The sequence below is a fragment of the Taudactylus pleione genome, unplaced genomic scaffold (genome assembly GCF_031769625.1).
Source record: "Taudactylus pleione unplaced genomic scaffold, aTauple2 ptg000373l, whole genome shotgun sequence".
Lineage (NCBI taxonomy): Eukaryota > Metazoa > Chordata > Amphibia > Anura > Myobatrachidae > Taudactylus > Taudactylus pleione.
In genome coordinates this window covers 2049741-2065302 of record NW_028284774.1, presented here as the reverse complement: position 1 = coordinate 2065302, position 15562 = coordinate 2049741, and the positions used below count along the sequence as shown (strand labels likewise).

At 43.7% G+C, this 15562-nt stretch overlaps 1 protein-coding gene across 6 annotated transcripts in view; it reads left to right on the top strand.

Moving 5' to 3' along the window:
* Nucleotides 1-626: 626 nt before the first annotated feature.
* ZNF644 (zinc finger protein 644) overlaps nt 627-15562 on the top strand; it is a 114597-nt gene continuing 99661 nt past the window's right edge. For 2 of the 6 annotated variants that reach the window (XM_088444885.1, XM_088444879.1), the window contains exon 1: nt 627-749. The gene's annotated coding sequence lies outside the window, so the exon portion shown is untranslated. Of the gene's footprint in view, nt 750-805; nt 928-956; nt 1100-1226; nt 1313-15562 lie in introns of those variants that run through there. The other 4 variants (XM_088444883.1, XM_088444881.1, XM_088444884.1 and 1 more) reach the window with 4 other exon arrangements.

Below are 15562 nucleotides of genomic sequence, written 5' to 3'. Positions count from 1 at the left end.
GCACCGGTGTCTGCGCTGTAAAGACGGCTAAAAAATGGCCACCGTGGCCATTTTCCCGTTGTTTGCACATACGCAGTACAGGGAACATGGCCACCACGGCCATTTTCCCGGTGACCTGCTCATGTGCTATAGACTCTGGGCACACTTTAGTGCCCAGAGTCTATAAGTGCCGGGCTGGCCGCGCAGGCGCCGCACTGAGAGGAGGGGACCCATGACGGAGACTGCACACGGGCCCCTCTCTAGAAACGCCCATGTGTACCTGCTATGTCGTTTACAATGTGTGCTTCGTCAGCGACCCAACGGGCGATATCGTCGCGCCCCAAATCAGCAAATGTGTACGCAAGTGTGTGCTAGAGACATGTGTACCCAGCATTAGTTTGACACATTTTCACAATGAGAAATGAATAAAACTGGTATTTTCACAGTGAGCCAAGGTCAGAAAAAAGAAATCTAGATACAAATCAGAAGCATCAGCAATAGCCGTGCCACCACGCTGTCAGTCTAGCTCACACGGTACACACAGACACAGTAATGTACTGGGCGCGCTCCCGAGGCCGGTCCCCTCCCTCGCCCGGCGCGCTCCTGCCATTCTGGCGCCACGGGGAGCACACGGGGGAGGAGGCAGCGCGGGTCACGTGAGGGGACGGCTGTCTCGAGTCCTCAGGTTTAAACTGAAGGGAAAAAAAAAAGAAAAAAAAAAAAAAAAAAGTGCAGCGGCGGCGGCGGGGCCTGTGCACACAGCGGAGCAGGTGAGTGACCCGCAGGGCCACATCACACACACACACACACACACCAAGCACTTAACCCCTGGTTTGCCGGGTCGGACCGGGCCCGAACTAGAGGGCGAACCAGCCGCCGGCCCGCCGGCCGGCCAATAACTCCTCATCGCCGACCTGTGGAGAGCTGGGTACCGGGCACCGTTCCCCGGTGGGTGACGCAATCGGAGCTAAGCCACCTGACGCATTTTGCTGCACAGATCAACATGGCGCCTGCGAGAGCTCTGCATCGGGAGGGTGATGTGTACCGGAGGTGGCGACGGCTGCTGCTCTCTCTCTGCTAGCGGCGTGTGGAGGACCCTGGTGGGGACCGCTTAGTCCGGGTAGGGGTCTCGCACCGAAGAGGGGAGAACCCCCCTACAATTCGCGGACAAAGGGTTCATTTTAGGTTTATCTGTGACGGTTTTGTTTAGTCACATGACTGGCGCAGCCAATCGACGGGCACGCAGGCAGAGCAGGGCAGCAATAGCAGCGGACGGGGAGCCAGGCGGCCGCCATTGCTGCTGGCCATTTGGGGGACGACTTGGGGGAAAGAAGTGAGTGTTGCATGGGGGTGGCTAACTGTATTATACATCGGTGTTTGTTCTCTCATGGCAGCAGCGCCAGGCTGGGCCTCAGATGACCTCTTCCTGCAGCCAGTGCGGCCTAGTCTGGCCTCCAGTGGCCATCCCAGCACAGGGATGGGAGAGGGCTAGCTGTGTGCTGGGCATACTCCACACAAGTATTGGCTGTCAGCTGGGGTGTGTGTAGTGGCAGTGCTCTGTGACACTGCTGGTGGGGGTAATGGATGGGACTCAGGGCTGGGGCACCTCTACACTCTAGGCCAAGGTGTCATTCAACACACATCATTATCCAGAAATGGCTGTAATGATGTGTTTCCATTGTCTGAATGAACCTAGACCTAAGGCTCTGCCTCTTCCATATGTGTGGTGGGCCTATAAGTGATGGCAGTTGGTGTATGTGTGGGTGCTTCTCAGTGCATTGGATTCTGTTCTCCATATATTGGCTTAGAATTGTAAAGGGTTCCACATCTGTCTGATATTTTTTAAGGAGCTTTTGCAACTTAACCATGGACTAGAGCTGTTACTGTCTTTTTTTTTTTTGTACATAATGAAAATTGTTTATAGAGTGTGCCATTTCTGCAGACTTTTCTATTCTGACTCTAATAATTTATATTTGACTATTATTATTGATTATTTTCTAAAGTGCCACTAATGAACACAGCACTGTACGTTTTGGTCCCTACCCCAACCTTCAATCTTGAGCGCTCTCTGAAAACATTGAAGTTTTTAGTTGGGATTCCTTGCAACTTGATCATAATAAAAACAGATAAAAAAAAAATAAGGTAGTAAGACTGTTGTGGACTGGACAATACTGTTTTTTTTTTTTATGGTTTGGAGAAGTTTGCATGAAGATGTTGTTATAGGTCTTAGAAATATGTAGATAAACTATTAAAATTTGCATGAGAAATACATGTATGGAATTGTTTGTACTGCATTTTGGTGCATTAAAAAAATCCAAAGGTGAACAACCTTTGGTCAGTGCCACATATACCAATTTTCTTACAGAACTGTTTTCAAGTCTTGACAATTATTTATGTACATTTTAAAATTGAAAAAAAACGTGTGCTTTATGTGCAAACCTGTCATCTGTGACTAACCAAGTTGTAACTTGCAGTGGGTATTTGATAAACAGAAGTCACTGAAGCATTTTTTTTCTTTCTGTCTCTTAAGCACTGTCAGGATATGGACAGGACAGAGGGCTCTATTCCTGTAGAACAAGAAGTGCAGGATAGTAATTCTCATATTGATGCAATTTCTTTACTAGTTTAATGTTGACTCTCAGGAATACATACCTTCCCAGCCGCGACCTCCGATAACCAGCCCCCTGGTGAACCAGCCAACCAGTGCAGAGACTGAATTACCACAATTACGGAAAGTGTTCTGCATGCACCTGCAGTGCATTGCACACTAGCATCGGTCACGTCATATGGTGGAAAGGGGGAGGTGTCTGTGAGGAGTTGGCAGGGATATATTAAATGTACCTGCTCTTCTCCCACAATGGGTTTTTTTTTTCCCCATCATTATTTCATCCATCCTATACTATTGTATGGGGAAGCAATTTGTACCATAATCATGTGCGCTGCTGGAGAAATCTGATTTCTTCCCTGTAAACTTTCTCTGAATAGGATGAAGGGTGAAATTGGGCTATATTCACGAAGGAGTGAAAAGCACTATGTGCTTTGATTTACATCGCATTAAAAAACTAGTGTCATCTATATTGATATTTTATTGATATATTGTTGTGATAACTGTTCAATTTTGTTGGGGTAACCAGATTTCACTATGTGCAGGTTCCCACCCTGTAATTACTGTTAAGGTTATACAATTTCCACAGCACTTTGCAGAGAATATTTGGCCATTCACATAAAGCTGTGTTCCCCATCACATACACACTAGGGTTGATTTTGGTTGGGAGACAGTTAACCTACCAGTATTTTTTTGGAGTGTGGGAGGAAACCCACACAAGCACGGGGAGAATATACAAACTCCACACAGGTAGGGCCGTGGTGGGAATCAAACCCATGACCTCAGTGCTGCGAGGCAGTATTGCTAAACATTACAGTCTGTGCTGTCCACTTCTGCCTAATTGCTGCAGTGAAGGGTGTTGGGCTGCATGGGCCACCTCAGATCAAGGTGGTTCATTAAAGATTCATTAAACCTTCTAAAGGGGACAAGGTGAGGTGTTGCTCATAGCAACCAATCAGCTTCTAGCTACCATTTATCTAATACATTCTATAAAATGATAGTTCGAAGTTGATTTGTTGCTATGGGCATCTTCAGGGGTGTATCTACCCATTGGCCAGGATGGCACTCGCCAGGGGCACTGACCAAAGGGGGGGCGCCGCCCAGCAGTGCCACCAGTAGCCAAGGGGAGGACAAGTCACCCGGCCCCACAAGTGTAGGGCAGACCGCAGTGAGAGCGGTTTGCCCTACACCGTTTACAAACACTGTGTGTTTGTAATAGCAGCCAACTAATGAGAGTCAGACAGACTCTCATTTGCTGCTGCGTTGTCCGCGGAGGGAGCCGGCTGGAGCTCACTAATGAGCTCCGTGTGGCGGCTCCCCCGCAGCACGTGATGGGAGAGACGTCATACGTCATGACGTCTCTCCCATCCAGGATAAGAGCGGCCGGGACTCAGAGCGGACAGCGGCGGTCGCGTCAGGAGCGGGGATCAGGTTAAGTTGAATTTTTTATTTTTTTTTGTGTGTGTAAGCCTGGCACTACAGGGGGAGGGAGCACTGAAATGGGTGGCCGCTACTGGGGGCACTTTGTGGGGGGGTGCCCGTTGCTGAGGGGCACTGTATAGGAGTGGCCACTACTGGGGGCAATTTATGGGAGTGGCCACTACTGGGAGCACTGTATAGGGGTGGCCACTACTGTGGGCAATTTAGGGTGTGGGTGGCCACTACTGGAGGCACTGTATAGGGGTGGCTAATATTGGGGGCAATTTAGGGGCGGTGGCCACTACTGGGGGCACTGTATAGGGGGGACTACTACTGGGGGCACTGTATTCGGGGACTACTACTGGGGGCACTGTATAGGGAGGCTACTACTGGGGGCAATGCAGCATAGCGTGGATTACTACTGGGGGATTACTATTGGGGGCACTGCATGGGGAGGGCGGGGGCGCCAGCACATTACATTGCCAGGGGCGCTTGGATCACTAGATACACCCCTGGGCATCTTCTCCACCTGTCCTCTTAAGGTTTGATGTATCTTGCTCCAAGTAAATTACCAGTTGGACTACATAATGACATTTCCTTATGTCTGAATACATATAAGGCTCCATTCAATTACGTGCGGCTTTATGCTGCACTTGTGGTATCGCCACATTCTTTAAAAATCAATGATTTACAAGTAGTAGTTGGAATGGCAATAAAGCTCCCATCGTTAATTTGATTGAGCCCTTATGGTGCATACACACGGTCAAATTTTCTTTCAGATGTGAATGATAATGATTTTAAAATCGTTCATATCTGAAAGAAAATCTGACATATGTGACTGCAACGATGAACGATGCGCGTCCCCGTTTGTCAGATAATTATATCTGACATCTGATGTGTTTGCAGTCAGATTTGTCAGATTTCATTCATTTTAATACAGGCAAAAATCATTCAGATCCTTGGTAAAATCATTCATCTGACCGTGTGTATGCACCATCAGAGATGCAGGTGTTGCCTTAGTAATGTTTTGGCTAGTAACTTTATATGTTCCTTTTGTACTGCTATGTAACTTCAGTGACCTGAGTCAAGCTAATTTACTGAATAGACAAGCTGTATTGCTAGGTGGGTCCTGATTACATTGTAAGAGCATATACTAATGGATCATTGTTCATTGCTCCATGTGTTTGTGGTTTGAATACAGTCCTAAAAAGTATATTGTTCAAAAGTCTATGGTAATCTATAGGCTGTGCACAATTTGTATTACTCTGTTCTACAAGATAAACTTTCAAGATAATTTGATAACTTTATGGGGTGTGACTTTCATGTACCAGTGCAAACTCTGCGATTATGGCTACAGATTTTTAGTGCCAATAATTTAAAATGCAAAACGAACTTGGTTGTGCCTTTTTTTATTTATTTATTTTTTCAATTACCGTATATACTCGAGTATAAGCCGAATTTTTCAGCACATTTTTTGTGCTGAAAAAGTACCGCCTCGGCTTATACTCGAGTGAAGTGTAGCGCTGACCGGACGGAGTTCGGTCAGCGCTACACAGGACAAACACAACCGCCGGAGCCGGCAGCTGTGTGTTTGTTGTAATCAGCAGCCGCTGTGAGTCTGTCAGACTCTCAGCGGCTGCCGCTGCTCCCACTGCGGGAGCCATCTTCCGGCTCCCGCAGTGGGTAATGGGAGACACGTCGTCTTGACGACGTCTCTCCCATGCAAAGCGGCCGGAGGAGCCGATAGCCGAAGTTTCAGGTAAGTGATTTTTTTTATTTTTTATTCTGCTCATTTCTCTCTACTGGGGGGCGATTACTACAGGGGGCACTACCAGGGGGGGATTACTACAGGGGGCACTACCAGGGGGGGATTACTACAGGGGGCACTATAAGGGGTGATTACCACTGTTGTTACTACCAGGGGGGGATTGCTACTGGGGGCACTAAAAGGGGGGGATTACCACTGGAGGCACTGAAAGGGGGGATTACTACTGGGTGCACTACCAGGAGGATTTACTACTGGGGGCACAACCAGGGGGAATTACTACTGGGGGCACTACCAGCTGCAGCCATTTCCCACACTAGGCTTATACTTGAGTCAATAAGTTTTCCCAGTTTTTTTGGGTAAAAGTAGGTACCTCGGCTTATACTCGAGTATATACGATATTGCTTCTTCAAATTAACAGCATTAATCACTCTTCTCTAATCTAACACATTGGGGGGTATTCAATTTGAAGCGAAATGTCGGATAATTTATCGCCAATGTCGTCATTTTTGGCTGTTTTAATTATCCCCGTATTCAATTTCAAAGGCTTTTCGCACTGAAATTGCGAAACTTTTCACCACTGAAATAGGTGGTGAAAAAAGTGCAGGCTTTAAAAAAAAAAAAAAAAATAGCCTGCACCCCTGTGTCAAAAAAAAGTAAAAAAAAAATAAAAAATAGGGTCACCCCAAAAATATGAATTTTTAATTTTGGGGTAAAAAAAAAAAAAGGGGAACACTTTTTTTAACTAACAAAATTAATTCGGGGGGGATCCCGAGTATCCGGCAGGTGCATTTTTGCAGAATTGTCAAAATACACTTTAGGGACTTAAAAATATGCTTACACCCATTTTCATGTACCTCAAATTTGATAGATTTTTTATTTTTTGGGGGAAAAATAACTATTCCTAAGTGCTATTCTTCACTTCTTCATAGCCGCAAATATGCACTTGCTGTGGCTATTACAAACCCCGACTTCCTTCAGCAGGCAAAAATGAGGGTGCCCATTGTGATCCCCCATGTCTGGACATCTTTATGGGGGTCCCAGGCACATTTCCCGAAAGTTCCCGTATTCTTTTTTTCAAAGATCCAATTTTGCCGGGTCCCGTTTTCGCTCCTTTTAAATTGAATACGGGGATAAGCGGGCACGTGCCCGATACTTTATCCCCCACTCTAACCTCCGATGTTGTCTTTTCGCTCCCTAATTGAATACGGGCCATTGTCTCACTGAAATGAAGCAAAAGGGGAAGCCTGAGCAAAGGGCCAGACTGGGCCACTCTGCCTTAACCCAGCTCCGGGAGGCTCATACAATACAACCCACACAAGATGGGACACCCAGATGTACAGCTTTCACCTAGCGTTACACTAGAGACAGGAGAGCACATGATCTTATTGTTAGGATATGGAGCAGCCTGGGCTGTTTGGCACCCAGGCCAAACCCTTGCTGTTTGTATCCGGAAGTAAGCTATCACTTGACTTACAACTGCTCGCTGTGGTGGGCTCCGATATGAGCCCAATGTCCTGGTAAATTTTAATTTTTGCTATGCAAATTTACGCAATATTGTCTTATCAAAACAACATTAAAAATGCAAATTCTGATAAATATGCCCCATTGTTTGCTATTTAAAATTCATGAAAGAATGTGCAGAAAAGCAGTTTTAATTATATCTTGACACAATGGCCGAGTGTGATTTACCTGCCATCAACACTGCTCATGCATAAGCGTATTTATAATGGGTGCAGGGTGTGCAGTGCACACAGGCCCTGCACACAGTTACCTACCTAATACCGTCAAGTGTTCCCTTACCTACGCGTAGCCATCTGTGCCAGAGCCTTTGCTAACTTGGGCACATGCACCATCTTCCTGAACATCACTGCGAAGATGCTGCTGGTACGGAGGGTGTCCCACTTGCCAGCACTAGGTAGGATGGGGGGTGTGAGTGGGAGCCTTGCTGCTTAGATGAGAAGCCTGAGGTGTTAATACACCCCTGTGCTCGTGGCTTTTAGATTGACACACTTTCACAAAGAGAAATCAATAAAACTGGTATTTTTCAAATGGTGAACCATGGTAAATACAAATCAGAAGCATCAAGCAGCAATGTCTCCGTGTCAGACGATAGAACCCAGGTCTCTGGCAGCCCAACCCACTCAAGCTGGGGATACCCAGATGAACGGCTTCGTCCCAGAGACTGTACAGCACATCCTCTTACCGGTAGGATGTTCTAGAGGCTGAATCAATATAAAAAAAAATAATAAAAACACTGTCAGGTATGGTAAAAGGGAATTTGTATCCCTTTTATGGCATAATATAAAATGTGGCCACTACTCTGGCGAAATAAGGGTACTACTGAGTGGCGTAACATTTTTTAGTAGAATATCTTTATGTAACCGCAATAAGTGGCATCTAAAATTTTGCCCTTCAAAATTAAAATGTGCCCTCCTCAGCATTCAGCACCCTGTCAAAAGAAAAATACTAGGGCTCGTTTCAACTCCGCGCAATACTGAATAGCACCAGGAGAGAGCTTCTGGAGCTATTATAATTGCGCTGTCAAGTCGGAGAATACCGGTTTTTACGACTTAACAAGGGTGTTTAGTCGCGAGACCCGGCATTTTCTGAATAAAGTGCTGGCCGCAAGTGCAATGTAAAAGTTGCATACACGTAAAGATTTTCTGTCCAACCATCCAATTAGTTGATTGGTTGGAATGAATATCTGGTAAGGTATGAAAGCAAATGACAATCAGCAATTTGCTCCCAAATGCCGGAAAATGGACAAAAACTGTTGTTTGAATAAATTGTTTAGATCAAACATTTAACAAACTTGTCTGACGACCATTTTCATCTGTTTTCTGTCATTTAGGAGCAAATTGCTGATCATCAGTTACTCCCATACGTTACCAGATTTTCATTCCCACCAATCAACTAGTTGGATGGTTGGACAGAAAATCTTTACGTGTGTATGCAGCTTTTACATTGCGCTCTGCATATTTGAACCATTTGTCTCGCACTAATGCATGTTATGCGACTGCAGTTGCTTTACTTGACCAGATCTGTGACTGCCATCATCTCTCTCAAAGTTACACTCTAAAATCCTGTCCAGATGGCACTCTAGGGTGCATGCGCCTAAACTAAAAATGCTAGGAAGGTAACGCTGTGTCATGTTGCTCTACTTTTGAACTAAGCATTTCTACGACACACAGGAAAAATACAACTTCGAACACTGTGTGACAGCAAACTATGTGTGCGAGAGGGGTGAAACTTGTTCCCCCACTTCATTTTAACTTGCGCAGTATGTTTTATTTTATTTTTTTACAAGTACAGTCTTATTATTTAATAGCCACATGTCATATATGGTGACACATGGGAATAGGGACCCATTGACACTGGTGGTGAGGATGGGGACTCTGGGTTCTATTGGCAATAGGGGGGGGGGTGGAGGTTGATAATGATAGGGATCTTTTTACACTGGGGGGGATATTTCTGATGGGGATGGGAGGTGATTTTACAGTGAGGGCCTATGGACATGGGTTGGTGAAAACATTTTTATATTTAAATATAGTTTTAAAATTACATTCTTTTATTAAATTAAAAAGTCAATTTCTGACTGGTTTTTTGGAATAAAAATAGTTAAGTGGTTAAAAAGTTAAAGACCGCAAAATATTATTTTGTACTCTTGCTAGTCTGCGCGACATAATTATGGGGTTAAAAAATTTCCACTTTAACTGTTTAACACAATAGATCCCTCTAGCACAGCACCAGGTTTCTGTGCCTGGGGCCTTCTGTGCTCATTCTTGCCATGGTCAGTTAAAGACATCCTGGAGAACTTTAAATACAGGGACCAGTGCAAAGCTAGCCATACACCAGACCAACTTTCCTCCAACCATCCAACTAGTTGTTTGGAATGAAAATCCGGTAATGTATGGGAGCAAATGACAATCAGGCATTTGCTCCCAAACACCTGAAAACATGAAAAAGGTTGTCCTGGCAAGTTGGTTACATTTTGATTTTAAAGAACATGTCTGAACAACAGCTTTCGTCCAATTTTCGGCGTTTGGGAGCAAACGGAGATTGTCATTTGCTCCCATACATTACCCAATTTTCATTCCAACCAACTAACTAGTTGGATGGTTGGAGAAACGTTGGTCTGGTGTAAGGCCATCTTTAAGCTGCGTACACACTTGGCGATATTAATGAGCGATTGAACGATTACGACATCGTAATTCAATCGCGAACAAATCGTGCACTATAATATCGGAAACGACCAGCGATGCATGCTCACGCTGGTAGTTTCCGACTTCTATCATCGCCTGGACATGCAGGTCAATTTGCTGATAACGACAGATTGGCCATGTTCAACGATGAGGGAGGGTGCCTACACTGAACGACATATTCAGTGTAGGCACTACAGGGGATCAGGAACGTCTGTATGATTACGATGTCGTAATGTCTTTCCTAATCGCCAAGAGTGTACGCTGCTTAGGTGTATTTATTGCTGACTGGACAAGCTGCCACACCATCCAATCTCGATGCATTTGAAATACTTCTTGTATTCAAAGTCCTGATGGGAGAAACAAGCTGCTGTTGCTATTCTTAACTGTGTTCTGGTTCTTCAATAAGCGTTTGAAAATTCTGGTTGTAGTCAAAGGAAGACCTTTGAAATTAACAATCTGAAATGAAGATGACATTGAAAATGTGCACACTGAAGATCCTCTGTACCATTAATTATTCTTCATTTTTGTTTGCATTTGACTGAGAAGAGAGCAGTAAGCTTAAACAAGGAATGTTTACCCTGGAAATTGACTTTGTACTATGCCTTTTAGCAGCCAAGTGTTTCTAGTATAAAATGCAGCTCACTGGTTTCCTGTATTTATTCAGAATTGGATCTAGTTTCAGTTATCTGACTGTTTCATGGCCAGAGCGAGCTTTGGTATGTTATCGCTTTGACCGTACTGATAACTTTTGCATATGTTTTACTCTCTTCTGTATGTCTTTGGTTTTTCCGGCATCCATCTAGATTCATTCCAAAGCAGTCTTGGCTTCCGCCTATCACTTGACTCACCATTCATTCTATACCTAATATGGTTACTCTGTGAGCCTTTATATCAACAACTTAATGATCCCTTGGATTTTAAGTGCACAGTTTGCTTGTTTTTTTCCCCTCATCCTATTGAACTATATGTACTATGGTATGCAGCACCATATAACGTATAAATTGTCACTTAGGGCCTGATTTAGAGTTGAATGTAAACTTTCCCTCTCTGCTATAAGCCTAGACTTGTCTGCATGCTTTCTCTTCCATATCTGTAGTTTGAGTAGTGCGCATTTTGGGTATGTACAACCTTAAAGCTAACTTATAGATTTGTCTTCAGCAGAGATGTACCAATCATAAACTCCAGAACCTGCACTTTGTCATTGTAAGTTTTCACTCGCACCTCTGTGGGGCACGAAGGAAAACTTGTGATGACTGTGGGCGCGATGTGCCATTCCATCACGTTCATCGTGTAGAATTAAATTCTCCCCAATGGGGCCTGCTAGATTTAGTTTACTGTACTGTCACGTTAATGTCCCATATCTGCTACTTCAATTGCAAGTATATACACATTTGGGGGAATTAAATTCAGTGCTAGATTGTTAAGCTCCCGGGATGAGTACCCGGTGCTATGCAATTTCCCGCGTTGTGTAAACCCACTTAAGTCTTGAGTTTATAGATGGTTAGTCATGGTAAACTGCATTTTCCGACTCAAGTGCTAGGTGTAATGCCCAGAAACACTTGTTAGAGCGGATTCTCGCTTGCACATCACAATCATTTGAATTGCTCCGGGCACTCCACTCGGGAACTTAACAAACTGATTAGTCGACCCCTCCCCACCACCATTGTGTGCTTGTACAGTTCATCAATTTTACGATGATTCTTCTTAATGTTGCGCAAGACAATTATGTGGAACTGGGTGTATACACTAGGTCGACTGTCCTTCTGGCCGATTCGCCATCTTATCTGACGATTACACGTACCAATTGCTGGCTTGATGTGTCACTGACGTCGCAATTGGGTGGGCATTTACCTGTGCCTGTCCATTTGAGCTGTCAGTTACTGGCAGTCTCTTCAGCAAGTGTACACTGCCCATACATGCATGATCTGTGCTGCACAGCCAACGCAATATGTCTGAACAATGTCGTTCACTGACATATCGTCTATACTCACTGGCCAACGCACACAGGATATATCTGCTGTTCATTTGAATGCCCGATATATTACCCAGTGTGTACCCAGCATTAGTGTTTTGTTTATCTGTTGTCAGTCTTCTTGCAGTGTTTATGTGAACTAATATGCTGAATTAAACTTGAATTTAATTAAGCTATGCCTTTCATTTTCAACTGCTGTAGTCCTACTATGCATCAGTTTTGTATGTGTTTTTCACTTTATTTTTTTATTTTTTTTTAATTTACTGCTATAATGTACAAAAACGGTTCTGAGTGATGGAAACTTGTTTCCAATGACATCATGCCTGCTTGTGATGTCAATGAAACGCCAGGCCCAAGAATTTTGGGAAAGTATTTTGTTACTGTGTGGTTTTAGTATCGTGTACTGATAATTTGGTACTGCATAGAGGTAATAAATCAAAGACTAGTTTCCACTTTTTTTTTCTTTTACCCTTATGCTAATGCAGTTTTGTAAAGTGAAATAAATCCTTAATGCAGTAAGTAACTTTATTCCATGTTTTTGGTGACAGAGCACAAACGTCTGTGTGTACGTTCACAGCTTTGTATATGGATAAATTTGCTGTGTATCCACATTATGCAAATGCCTTAGTGGTAGCCTTTGATTAAATTTGATGCCATTTAAATGTTCTTGGCCTCTGGTTAGTAGGAATAGAAACCCCTATCAACGCTTTGAATAGAAAGCTGCTTCTTGTGTAAATTTAACATTCATGGATTGGCTAATTTTAATGCCTGGATAGACTTGGTTTTGAAGTGATTTTGGAGATTAGAGGTTTTCATGGATTGACATTAAGAGCTCTAAAAACGTAACTCAAAATGAAATGCTCTTAATGTGCTGTACAATTTGCAAAGGTTTTTGCCACCATTAGGTAAAAAGTGAGATTGCAACAAAATGTCAAACACGTGGCACAGATTTAAAGCTGTGAAAAGAAAATGGCTCCCAAACTGCATTTGAAATGCATTTTATATATTTTTTTTTGTAGCATTGCAACAAACTGACTGAACACAGATTCTCGTAATAGACATTGTACAAACAGTGTTGTGTTCCAGACAGGTAAGCCTGTCTGTGTATTTCTGTCTCAACATACATAAAGTGCCAACCAACATAAAGGAGGCGGGCAGGCAGAGTAATTTTTATAATGAGTTCTTGCCAGATCTTTCAATACTTGACTTGTATTTTCCAAAATTGTTATTGACAGGCAAATGTGTTCTAACTTATTTTGATTTGGTATCTGGTCAGGTAGTCGACATTAAGAAGGTCGACGGGTTCTGAATGTTGACAAAATGTGGCCATGGACGTTTGGGCCACAATAAATATGTTGTCATGTTTAAAATGACACCTTCAGAATGTCGACAGTTGATTTTTTAGGGTTGGGTATAGGCTAAAATAAGCAAATTTCATGTTGACATGTTAAATATTGGTTGTCGACCTATCGTTCTTGTCTATTGAAATTCAGAACCTGTTGACCTTCTGATAGTGTTCCTGCTAGGCAGTTTTAGTGGAGCGCTGCACCCTGCCCGATTTTAAAGGGGGCCACATACAGCTCGTGGCACTTGTGTCCATTAGCATAAACAATTGAATATTGCTCTTTGGGCGCCCATTACTTGCAGGGATGATAAAATCATTAGTAATGATTTTATCATCCCTGCAAGTAATGGGCGCCCAAAGGGCAATATTCAATTGTTACATGCTATCTATAGATCTGTTTTGGCAAGCTGAAATATTGGCAAGGCTTACTGGTTTGTATAGTTTCACAGCAGCTGGAGTGCTTCATGTTGCCTACCACTGGCTTGGAAGAAGCTCCACAACAAAATCTTCAAATTGAGCAAAAAGGGTGTGCTGCCCAAACGGTCGACTTTTTGTGGATTTCAACTCTCCTCCTCTGGATCCTGTCCATTAGCCTAAACAATTGAATAGCCCTGGTCACGTTAAACGGGAGCTGTGGGCAGTGAGATGCAATCAAATTTGCCCCTATGACAGAGCATGCTGGAATATGTAGTTTCACAAAGTTGGAGTACTGCATGTTGCCTACACCTTCTCCAGATTACTCTGGAGTAGGGGGTTGCAAGAGTTTTTGTCACTGGACTATTCTCTTTTTGAGGTACATCCAGGATCGAGGTGACACAAAGCTTTGTGCAAGTAATAATTTTTTATTTACTTTACTTTGGATTGGATGTGCAGGTGTGAGTAAACCATAAACTAAAAAAATAAAACCCCTATCCCCAGGGCTACCAGATTTTTCTGCCTGGCTACCAGATGTTGCAGTGAGGGAGGAAGCAGATCCTCATCAGATCTAGCGGAGTTTCATGCCTATACTATTGCGGTGTTCATATCATGCACAAGAGTGGATGTACTGAGTGTCGCCTGCGGCGACTGCTGTGCCTCTGTCCATCCCGGCCTGCGCTGACGACTCCTCTCCATCCTGGCCTGCTCTGATCCCTGCTGTCTGTCCCAGTCTACGCTGGTCCGCCTGTATGTCCCAACTGTCTACTGCCTCCTATCTACGGCTGCATAGATCTCTCCGGTAGTAGGGTCTATGTGTGGCCAGGGATTGCTGATTAGCTTCAGTGTGACCATGATAGTGGATAGTGGTGTGACCATGGGGGGGGGAGGGTGGAGCAGGGGAGCTGTGCAGAGCAGTGAGGGTGCCTCCATTTTACTGAATCCATTCAACTGTGACCATTTTGTGGAGCTGTGCTCCTTACTCCTGTAATTTTTTGGGCGGGAAGGTGGTCTGGCTCATACGATTTCATCCTGGCTCCTAGATTTTAGAGAAATTTGTCAAGCCCTTTTATAGTGGATGCACGAATTTGGAGTTGTTGCCCGTAGCTGCCAATCATATACTACTAATAATTTTCTTGACTGTACTAGATAGAATCTGGTTGGTTGTTATGGATCACGCCTCCACTTTTGTAATACTGCACTTCAGTAAATGTAGGCTATCTTAATATCAGCCATATTGCCTAGAGACAGGGAAGAGTAACACATCCAAAAAGTACATAGTGTGACGCCTCTTTCCTTTTTCATGTGTCAGGATGTGCTGAGGTCAAAGTGCAGCAGTAGGTTGCTATGAACTTGGAAGGCATTGTTCTGGAGGTACAGCAGTTGGTTGCCATAGACCACATAAGCCGGCATGGTAACACTTGCTGGCCGTTGACAGCACAGATGTTTGTCACCTGTCATGAATCTACAGTGATAGCTGTTGTTGCATAACTCATTAATCTCAGTATGGCACAGGGCAGAGATGGGATAATTGGCTGATATGGCACGTAGCAGGTCACTATAGGGAAAATGTGTGAGTGTCTGGATTCAATGAAGGAGGCAGGCAAAAGCAAGATAGTAGTAGTGTGTGCGTGGGGCGAATCTGTGTCTCTGGTCTATGTGGGGTGTTAGCAGACTGTTAGAAGGTTTTTATACTTTGAAACTGCAGCAGGTGCCCTCCCTAACTTGATGAACTAATTGTTATCAGCAGAAATAAATCAGAATTTATATATATATATATATATATATATATATATATATATATATATATATATATAATTATAAATATATATATAATTATAAATTTTTGATTTTTTTT